Source organism: Phaseolus vulgaris, chromosome 10, assembly GCF_051622355.1.
Source record: "Phaseolus vulgaris cultivar YP4 chromosome 10, ASM5162235v1, whole genome shotgun sequence".
Classification (NCBI taxonomy): domain Eukaryota; kingdom Viridiplantae; phylum Streptophyta; class Magnoliopsida; order Fabales; family Fabaceae; genus Phaseolus; species Phaseolus vulgaris.
In genome coordinates, this window is record NC_143507.1 from 40,340,461 (window position 1) to 40,350,963 (window position 10,503).

At 28.1% G+C, this 10,503-nt stretch overlaps 1 long non-coding RNA gene across 2 annotated transcripts; it reads left to right on the forward strand.

Annotated features, from left to right (window-relative positions):
* Positions 1-6,140: 6,140 nt before the first annotated feature.
* On the forward strand, positions 6,141-8,680 carry LOC150024804 (uncharacterized). 2 transcript variants are annotated; one of them, XR_016516310.1, is made up of 5 exons: positions 6,141-6,502; positions 6,800-6,993; positions 7,429-7,753; positions 7,987-8,109; positions 8,309-8,680. It is a non-coding gene; the product is annotated as an uncharacterized LOC150024804 (long non-coding RNA). The 2 variants fall into 2 exon arrangements; XR_016516311.1 differs by lacking the exon at positions 8,309-8,680 and adding an exon at positions 7,826-7,885 and having other exon boundaries at positions 7,987-8,051.
* Positions 8,681-10,503: the final 1,823 nt, after the last annotated feature.

Below are 10,503 nucleotides of genomic sequence, written 5' to 3' on the forward strand. Positions count from 1 at the left end.
TTCCGTCACAGACATTCACGTGTTGCCGAGAGATCTACCACTTACACTTTTCTTTCTGAGTATTCATTCACATTGATACCTATAAATTCAATTCAGTTCTAAAAGTATTAGCATCCCTAATCTGAGAAGTGTGGAAATGTGTGGGAGCGGCAAAAAGAGGGTTTGTTGTTGTTCTTGTTCATGTTCAGAGAAGAAGAAGAAAAGGGTGAAGCATGGAAAAAGGCCTCTTCCTGATCTCAATCACCCTCCTCCTCCTGAATCATCATCTTCTTCTTCTCCTCCTCTTCCTCATAATTACGATCAGGTTCGACACTTTTCTCTATAAATATATGCCATGTTTTCATTTTCAATTACTTACTTAGATTCTCCTCATTACTTATAAGTTACTAAGTGAAACTATAACTTCATTATATCAGTTTCAGGTTCTGGGAGCTACTCGTCCACACAGTCCTGCTGCTGCCTCTAGGAAGCGTAAAATGAAAATGGAAGAGGGAGAGAGTAGCTCCCACGGGATGAAAGCATGCTGGAACAAGGTCAAGAATTATGTCATATCCAATCTTAACTCCGGCAAGAGGAAGAAGAAGGATGAGTCAGCACAAGACCAAGAAGAATGAGCCTGTCTCTAAAACTCTTTCATTATACATGTTGTTTCAGTGATTGTTTCAGTTTCAGTTTCAGTGATTTCGTTGTTGTTGTCTGATGTTGCAGTAGGCTAAGTTCAGTGTGTTATAATAAATTGAGTATTTTTATATACTCTCCTTTTATGAATTTTGTTACGAGTTTGATCACTTTCTTATGGGGGAATATATTAAATAAAAATAAATATGCTTTAACAATTCTTAGAATTTATATAATTTTTTATGTGATGAATTTAAAAATAAATATATATATATATATATATATATATATATAATAAAAGGTAGATTTGTAATAATTAAATGATATGAAAAAAATATTTTAATTGATGTACTTTTATTATATATTTAGATTGTAACCTTTAAGACTAAAAACCTAACCTTAAATGTAAATTATATAGAAAACAAATGTAACCTTTAAAACTAAAGTGAAACCTAATGTATATTATATAGAAAACATTTAAGGTCATCCTTACCAACCAACCTAAAAGCGAAAGCTTCTAAAGTAAATATATTTATTTTATTTTCGTATTCATCTAAATCAGTAATTAGGTATATGTAATTAGACTGTAAAATTTCAATTATTGTGAAAAGCCACACCTTTTAAATATGATTCACAAAAGTAAATTAACTTAAGTATATGAATTAATGCATACAACAACAAAATAAATAAATTAACTTAGGAAATAAAATGAATGAATATTCATAATAGGATTTTAATAAAGTCCTTCATGTCTTTAATACTTTAAATCACCAACTTTTATTAGTTTTTGCCTTACCTGGTTGCAAGACAAATACCCATCATTTCTTAAATTCAACAAAATTAATTAGGATAATCTATCTAAAGAAATCTTTGGACACATAATGTATATTAGAATTTTTAATTAAAAAACAAAACAAATATTATTAAAACATTTTTATTTAAGAGTGTAAAGTGAGTGTCTTTTATTTTGAGGGTGTTAAAATAAAATAAAAATGGCAAAAGTTGTTTGACAAAAAATTACTCAGAATGTCAAATAAGATTTTATCATGTTTTAAAAAATTTAAAAGTTGACACCAACAAAAAATTTTGGTGAAAAAAATGAAAATGATAGCTTAACAAATGGATTAGAGTTTTTTTTTTTATCACTAGTGTGCATAGAATTACACAAAATACTCTTATTTTATGTTTTTATCTTTTATTAGATAATTTTTTATAATTTAACTATAACTCTATTTAATTTATCCTTTCTTCTCAATAAAAATATAATAAATAAATAATTTATTATAATCAAGTTCGTTAAAAAGTTATTGTCACTAGCATTGTGTATAGTAAAATAAAAAATTGGTGGATAAGGAACAAATTTATTGTTACTAGTATTTTCATTATATTTATTTATGTTTTTAATATAAAATATTATTGTATCATTTTTGCTTGAGCTAGGATAATTATTGTGTTGTTTGAATTATGTTTTTCTTTTCAATAAATTAAAAATATTGTTATATAGGTATCTCAAAACTAATTATTTCACCATTACATTAAGAAATAGTCAGTCAATTCTTATAGTTTATTAATATTCACTAGTGCAAAAAGAAGAAAAGGATACGCTTTATTTAGTGCAGTTTTTGCGCTACTCGTTTTCGTAAAAAACGCGATGGCATTTTTGAAATTATTTTGATTTACGAATGCGATTATTTGTATAACCGCACTTGTAAATCAAAGCGCTTGATTTACGAATGCGGTTATTTGAATAACCGCATTCATAAATCAAAATCCTTTTTTACCCTAAATTTTGAAGCGCGCCACACACAATTTCAAACTTTATTTCTCCTCTTTGCCTTCGTTTCGCGTTCGCACTCTGAGTTCGTCTCCTTCTGTTGCATCTGCTTTCTATTTGTGCAATGTAAGTTTCTTGAACTCTCTTTCTTCCTCTTCATCTTCACAAATATATGCATAAATGTTTTTCGTTTTTCTTATATATGTTTTTTTCCTTGCATTGGTGGTCTCGAAGCACTGTTTCGTTGGCTAACATTTGTTTTTCTTACATTGTTTGGTTTCTCGCATTGCTCAGTACTCTTTCATTGTCTTCGTGGTTTCTTGTGGATTTTTTGGTTTGCTCCATTGTTGCTTCCCTGTCCGCCGTCGCTTCTGCTGCCGCCACCGTTGTTGGCACTCCCGTGACTCTTCATCAATCTTGGTTTCACACAAGATTGACGATATTTTAAAATTTTTAATTTTTTTTAATGATTTGGCATATACAAGTGCGGTTAAAGCAAATAACCGCACTTGTAAATGGTATTTATAAATGCGGCTATATAGTCGTATTTATATTTATTGATTTACAAGTGCGTGTTGATCAAATGCGGCTATAAAGCCGCATTTATAAATTCGAAATAGCCGCATTTGTTTTATGTTTCTGCACTAGTGATTCTAATAGATCATCTAACAATAATAATAGAGTAAACAACAAAACATGAGCAATAAGAATAATGAGATATCAACCCATAAAAATTTATCTTGGTTCACCTAAACTCATACTACATCAAGTTTCCTTAAACAACTTCTTAATACTTGGTTACAACGAGTATTCACACCTCTTCACGTTACAATGAGTATTCTCAACTCTTTAGGTTACAAAAAAGATTTGTTCATCTCCAAGTTACAACAAGTATCATATTTTTAGCTTACACCTTCTTAATATCTCTCTAAGATTAAAATTTCCCAAGAAAACAAATAACACTCTCAAAAGAGAACAAAAACAAAAGTTCACATGTGCATAGTTTCACCTTGTGAAGAATTACAATGGTTTAGCACTCAACCTAATAGATTAAACACTATAACAATTTGACTAAAGCTCATTGTAACTCTTGTAATTTTAGCGTGATTACTTCTATAGCTTTTATTCTTTGACTTGCCTTCCTTTTGTTCTTTACCTTCAATCCCTTTGTATAGCTTTTTAAATTTGTCCATTCATACTTGAATTTTCAATTTTGTTTCCTTTTTTAAAAAAAATTATTTAGATTTTATCATGTTTCTAAAAATTTTAAAAATTGACACCAACACAAAATTTAGTGAGAAAAATGAAAAGATAACTTAACAAATAGATGAGTTTTGTTTTTTAACACTGTGTGTATAGAATTACATAAACTATTCTTATCTTATTTGTGTATTTTTATCATAGATAGATTTTTAAAATTTAGGATAACCTATTAACTAAGTTCCTTAAAAATTTTATTGTTACTAGAATTGTTTATAGTGAAATAAATAATTCAAAAAAATCAAATAAAAAAATTAAAGAAAATACAAATATTAGAATTTTTTATTTATATATAAATCACATCAATTATTAGTTGTGGTTGTAAATAAACATGAACCTTTATTATTAATCAAAATATTTCATTTAAAAAATATAAATTATCTAATTATTAAAAGTACATTTAAATGAAAATAAATAATATTCAAATATTTAAAATTATGTATATATTAAATAATAATATTATTTTTATATTTATTTTTTTATAATTAATACTATTGTTATATAAATTATCTTTTATTATAAATAATTATATTTATTATTATTATTATTAAATATTTTTATAACAAATTTATTTAATAGTCAATATTTTATTTTTTAAATATTATAGTTTTGATTTGTTTTAGATGGATTGCTTTAAAAAATTCAAGGATAATTTGGTTAATTATGATAATATATGTATAGAAATCTTTGGACACATACATGTGTAGATGGAAAAAACCTATGTATTTCCATTTTAATGTGTGAACACAAAGAGCAAAATCTTTGTCATTTCTTTCTTTTTTTTTTCTTTGTACGACTGTACTCATTCCACATTTGCATTTGCTTTTTGTTGAAGCAATGTTGGTTGTGTTTATGTACATATAAGTTTGATGATAAGCAACATTACAACAACATTTCAAATTACTCATAATGTTTTATCATGTTTCTAAAATTTTTTAAATTTGACACCAACAAAATATTTTAGTGAGAAAAATGAAAAGGATAACAAATGGGTGAGAGGTTTTTTTTATCACGTGCATAGAATTACACAAAATACTCTTATTTTATTTTTGTATTTTTATCATTTTTTTTATTTAACTATAATTCTATTTAATTTATCCTTTCGCAATAAAAATAAAAGACATAAATTTGTTAAAAATTATTGTCACTAACATTGTTTATAGTAAAATAAAAATTTAAAAAATGAAATAAAAAATATTCAACTAAAGAAAATATAAATATTAAAATGTTATATTTATATATAAATCATACCATCTGCTCATGAAGAAAAAAAAGTTGATGTGGTGAAAACATTTTCTTTTTCTCCTGCACTTTGCACTGCTCATTAAAAGGAAGAAAGATGTTGTCATAAAAGCATTCATCCTTTTCACAGATTCATCCACAGTACACATATTAAATGAGTAATGATACTGACTAAAAAAAACATGTGTGGGAAAAAAGAAACATTGGGAAGTGCAGAAATGTGTGGGTAAAAATAAACATATCCACTTCACCTATAGATAAATTAATATTTTAATTATACTTAATTTATTTTTTAATTTAAAATATTATTATATTATTATAATGATATGTACCTTTACTTTTAATTTTTTGCTTACTCTACATCAAACCTCTCCACCAACAGTTTTTCATTAATAATCACAAGAGTTACATGGTAAATCTTTTGCAGATACACTTAGTATTGAGCTAGCATAATAACTCAAACCTTCTCTCTAAAGCTCTTTCATTATACATGTTGTTTCAGTGACCCTTTCTTTCTTTGTATGTTGGTGTCGTGTGATGCTAGGCCAAATTCTATAATAATTGAGTATAACTTTTGTTACGGGTTTGTTAACTTCATTTTATAAATTCTATTGCCTTTATTTTTCTCCATTTACTCTCTTTTTTCTTTCTTGGGAATGACTTTCTGCATCCCATAATTTAAAACCAAACTTCTGTATAATTTGAAAATTCATTTTTATTATTTTAAAATTATATTCCATAATATATAATACAAAATATATTTTGGACTGTATATATCAGAATAAATATTTTAGATTATACATTTGAAAATATAACTTTTGTATTTTAGATTGTGTTTTGCTAATTTTGGAAATATACAATTTCAAATCTATTTTTTTTATTAAATAATTTGAAATATTCTTTTTTTGTTCTTTTTAATATTTGATATTTTTTATCATTAATTTTGAATGCAATTAATTTATTTTAAATAGTCTTTTTTTATTTTAAACACAAATAATTTGTTCAATACAAAGATTTTTTTTAATAGTAATAATATTTATCTAAAATACATATAATGATACATACTTTTACAATATCTTGCTAAATTTAAATACAAAATTGATGTACATTGGAAAACTTTTAAAGAAGTGGAATTATGTCCTTATTGCCTATTCCCTACCGCACGTGATCCCATTCCACAGACAATGTACTAGATTTTGTCTTTATGTTGGACTACATTCTCTCACATGTCCATCCACATTGAATCACGCCGCAACTTGCAAGGAAGGTGTCAGTAGTTCATTGAAATTGCATTAGACATCTCAAACCCTCTTATTCTCTTCTCCAACCTTTCTTTTCCTCTTCATTTTTTTTTTTTTAATGTTTCCTTTGTTTAATCAGAAAGATATTGGATTGGAACAGCTTCGCCGCCCTTATCGGAGCCCGTGGAGGAGAGACCGACGACGAGGCCTGCGCCGCCTTCTGCGGTGGTCGTGATGGGCCTCCCTCGCGGCGGTCGTCGACTACATTACTTACTGGTCAAAGGACTCCGTCGCCGCCGCCATAGTCGCCGGGTATTTTCTTGCAGGTGGGATCTATGGGATGCCCCAACTGTTGGGTTGCTTTTCGGTAAGAGAGTGAGCGTATGAAGAAGAGTTCATAGCAAACATTCGTTTATACCTTTACCATTTTATAAAATGCATTTTCATTTGTTGTTTGAAATTTGTTTTTTTGTATTCACGCATTCTCAAATAAAGATATGATGGTTCTGATTTTGAATACATAATTTAAGTTAAAATAATCGATTTGAAATAAGAGTTACTTGATTCGTAATTGCCGAGAATCTAAACCAATGAGTGTTTTTAGATCTATTTATTTTTAAAATAATTGTTCATTTTTGCAAATATTTTCATTTAATTTTTGTAGTTGGTCATGCTTCTTCTACTCTACTGTTATAAATCGGAAGAAGAGTTCATAGCAAATGATTTGCAGACTGCATTGCTGCCAGTGTATCTGAAGTTATGTTATCATGGGTACGAATTGGATCGTGCACATATATTTTGCATGAGCATGTTTGATGACTTTGACAGGTTTATGAAACAAAGCCATATGCTCCAGGGGTAATGTTTATATATACTTTTCTTCTTTTTGCATCTTAGGATATGTGATATTAAGCCTAGATTTTAATATATCGTTGCATAAATTACTTTTTGTGACAGTCATGGTCCTGACTTTTCCTTAGTTTTGTTTCAATTAACAATTGTGCCCTTTAGATACAATGTGCATGATGTATACCAGATACTTGGGTCATTGATCAATATTAGGATTGTTGAGGCTTTTCACTATGTATATGTTTGCACTGGCTCGCTTTTAATTTGGTTCTGTGCATATTTTATTATTACGTGGATTTTGTGAATACAGTTGCTTTACTTGTTGTGTAGTTTAAAGTTTGTACAGTATCTATTTGTATTTAGCTATGATCTTGTAGCTGTCACACTGGAACTTTGTAGCTTATTGATATTTCTTATGCTCTTTGGTTTTGGCATCTCTTTCAGGAAAATCTTCAACACTGGCTCTCTGATGCAAAGGCCAGGGACCAGTTTGTGATTCGTGCTGGTTCAAATACTGAGGTTTTGTGGAATGATGCAAGGCATTTGAAGCCTGATCCTGTTTATAAGCGGGCTGTGAATAGGCATTTTATTTAAGTATCTTGTACTCTATGATATTTATCATTGCCTACCTTTACATGATTGTGGATTGATGTAGTTTTGGACAGAAAGTTTTGTCCAATGGTCTCCTATGGAGACATACTTGGCCACTGTTCACAGATAGGGGCTTCTGTCTGGGGAGGTTCTTCAAGCTTTAACAGCACATCCTCAGGTTTTCTTTGAGATTTATTCATTATCATTTATCAACCGTTTTATATTTATGTTATCTTTTACATATTTATAGGCGAGTCTGATCCAAGTCCCCAGCAAAGAAGAACTCAGGCAGAAGAACCTTTTCTGCAGAGTTATTATATACTTTTTGTTAATAATTTGTGTACTTTTTATATGCTTATTGGCTACTAATTTCATAGATATTAACTTTACACTTCCCATGCTGCAATGCAGGTGATTGGTTCAGGAACTGAAAGGAAAGGATTCATGGCATTGATATTCATTTGAAGGATGGTGATAAGTGGATGTTTGCTGACCATGAGGTGCGTGTAATAGACACACCTGGTCACACCCGAGGTCACATTCATTCCTTATTTCCATTCTTAATTCTTCTTAATGGTGAAAAGTGTGAAAAAAATTATCATTTTTCTCTTGTGTAACTCATTTTTTCTAACTTTTTTACTTGATTTATACTGTAGGCCATATAAGCTTCAAATTTTAAAAATATTTTTTGGGTTAAGATCTTCAGTTGTTGACAATTTGATCCATGTTGCAGATGATGTTCTCTTAAAAAGATCATGTCCCTACCAGATTCAAATATATACTGTGGACACGAGTATACTTTGGCGAGTTACACTTACTCCAATGGACACGAGTATACCTTTATATTCTTTGCTTCTTTTTCTTAGCCTAAGTGCTGTGAAATTGACTTTGTTAATTTGGTGTTGGCACAGCAATACAAAGTTTGCATTGTCTATAGAAACTGAAAACAAAGAACTTCAATCTTATGTTGCTCATGGAGCTTACCTTCGAAGTAAAGGCTTTCCCACAGTAAGGTTGTATTAACTTTAGTTTTAAAATATTGTTGTTGTTACTTGGATTTGGTTTTGGATTTTAAAACTGAATTGGAAATATATTCCCTGCATTCTATATTCTAAATGTTGATTATAGAAAGATTTAAGATTAGTATTATAATTTACATTTTGATCTTAATTGAAAAAATTAAATTTATTCTGAAATTTGGATTTTGATAATAGAAAAATTAATGTATTTGGATATTTGAACTAAATTGAACATAACTATTGTATTTTCTATTTTGGTTTTTAAATTGATAATAAGGTTTTCCAAAATAAAATTAACCATCTTATCGACGGTCAAAGTTCACTCAAAATAATTCAATTTTTAAAAAAAAAAAATCTCTAACGATATCTCAATTATCAAATTATTTTTAAAAGTTGATCTAGAAAATAGTTACATACAGAGTATATATTCATGGAAAATTTTTTTTGGTATGAAATTATGTTTTACATACTGTTTTTTATGGATTATGAATTGAATATTATTCATTTATATTGAAAATAAATTAAAATTATTAAAATTATATATATTATTTATCTTTAACAACATAATATAACTTGCAACTATTTTGAACTAGTTGTACATGTGAATGAGTGTGACAACTTATTATATGCATCCATCATATTGTTGATTAAATCGTGTCAAAAGTAATAAAAATATTTTCTAATGATGAATATTGAACTCACAAGGAACAATTTTAAAATCTCAAATATAATATTAATTAAATATAATGTGCCAAAGTTTGTTGGAAAGGTTGTTTGTATTGTGAATTTGCAAGAAATCAATAAAGCATACAAGATTTGTAAAAGTCAATTGGGAAAATTGGGATTGAGATCCTTCTCACTCTTTTGTATTTTTTTAAAAAGAATATAATATCCAATTTTAATTGATATTGATGCACATATAAAAATCATTCATATTGATTCGTTGCATACAAAAATTTTCTGAGAGTCTCTTAAATATCGATTTCTCGCATTTATAAAATTTCCTTATTATTACAAATATATGTTATAAAATAATTAACATTTCAAATTTATTTCTAGCATTCGAATATGTTAATCATTATCATTTATGTTAAATGCTTTGAAGTACTTTTCATTTAAATCTAAGGATCAAAATCATGAATAATTAAAGTTTTGAAAATAATATGATAATATTAATTATCAATTAAGAACTTAATATTATAGATAAATATCATCTCAATACATAAGAATTTGAAAAGATTACTCCCAGTCCAAAGGGAAGAATTCATGTTGGTCATTATAAGCATGAAAAACAAAGAAAATAAGATCTAGGATGTTTCTCCTTAATGACGATCTCCTTTAGGATTTTCTATGTCTCTATATTCTCTATGTCTCATGCCTTCTATTTAACCTAGTTGAGCTTGGGTTATGACATCTTGTTTAAGCGAGTTGTTACTTGCTTAAGCAAGTAAGCAAGTTTGATGAGAAAAAAAACCTAATTTCACTATAGGCAAGTCTTTGGCGAGTTTCTCTGGAGTCATCTTGCTTTGACGAGTTTTGGGCGAGTTTCCAATATTCCAACTTTTCATTTTCATATTGTCAATTCTCCTTTAGCCCTTTCATCTCCATTTTCTCTTAGAATCCTGAAATTAACACAAATTTGAGAATAAATCGTTGTAATTCATTTTATAATCACAAAATATGTAAAAGTGTTTAAATTCCTAAATTAGGGGTTGAGTTATAGTTATTTTATCAATAAAAATCTATGAGTTTATATATTTTAATATGGAATATTACTAAATTATGACACTTATCACACACATCCTCACATTGTCAAATAACGATAAGTATGACACGCTAACTGATGTTATACTTTTATTAGCAACAATGTATCAACAAGTTCTCCCAATAAATCCTACTTACTCATCTT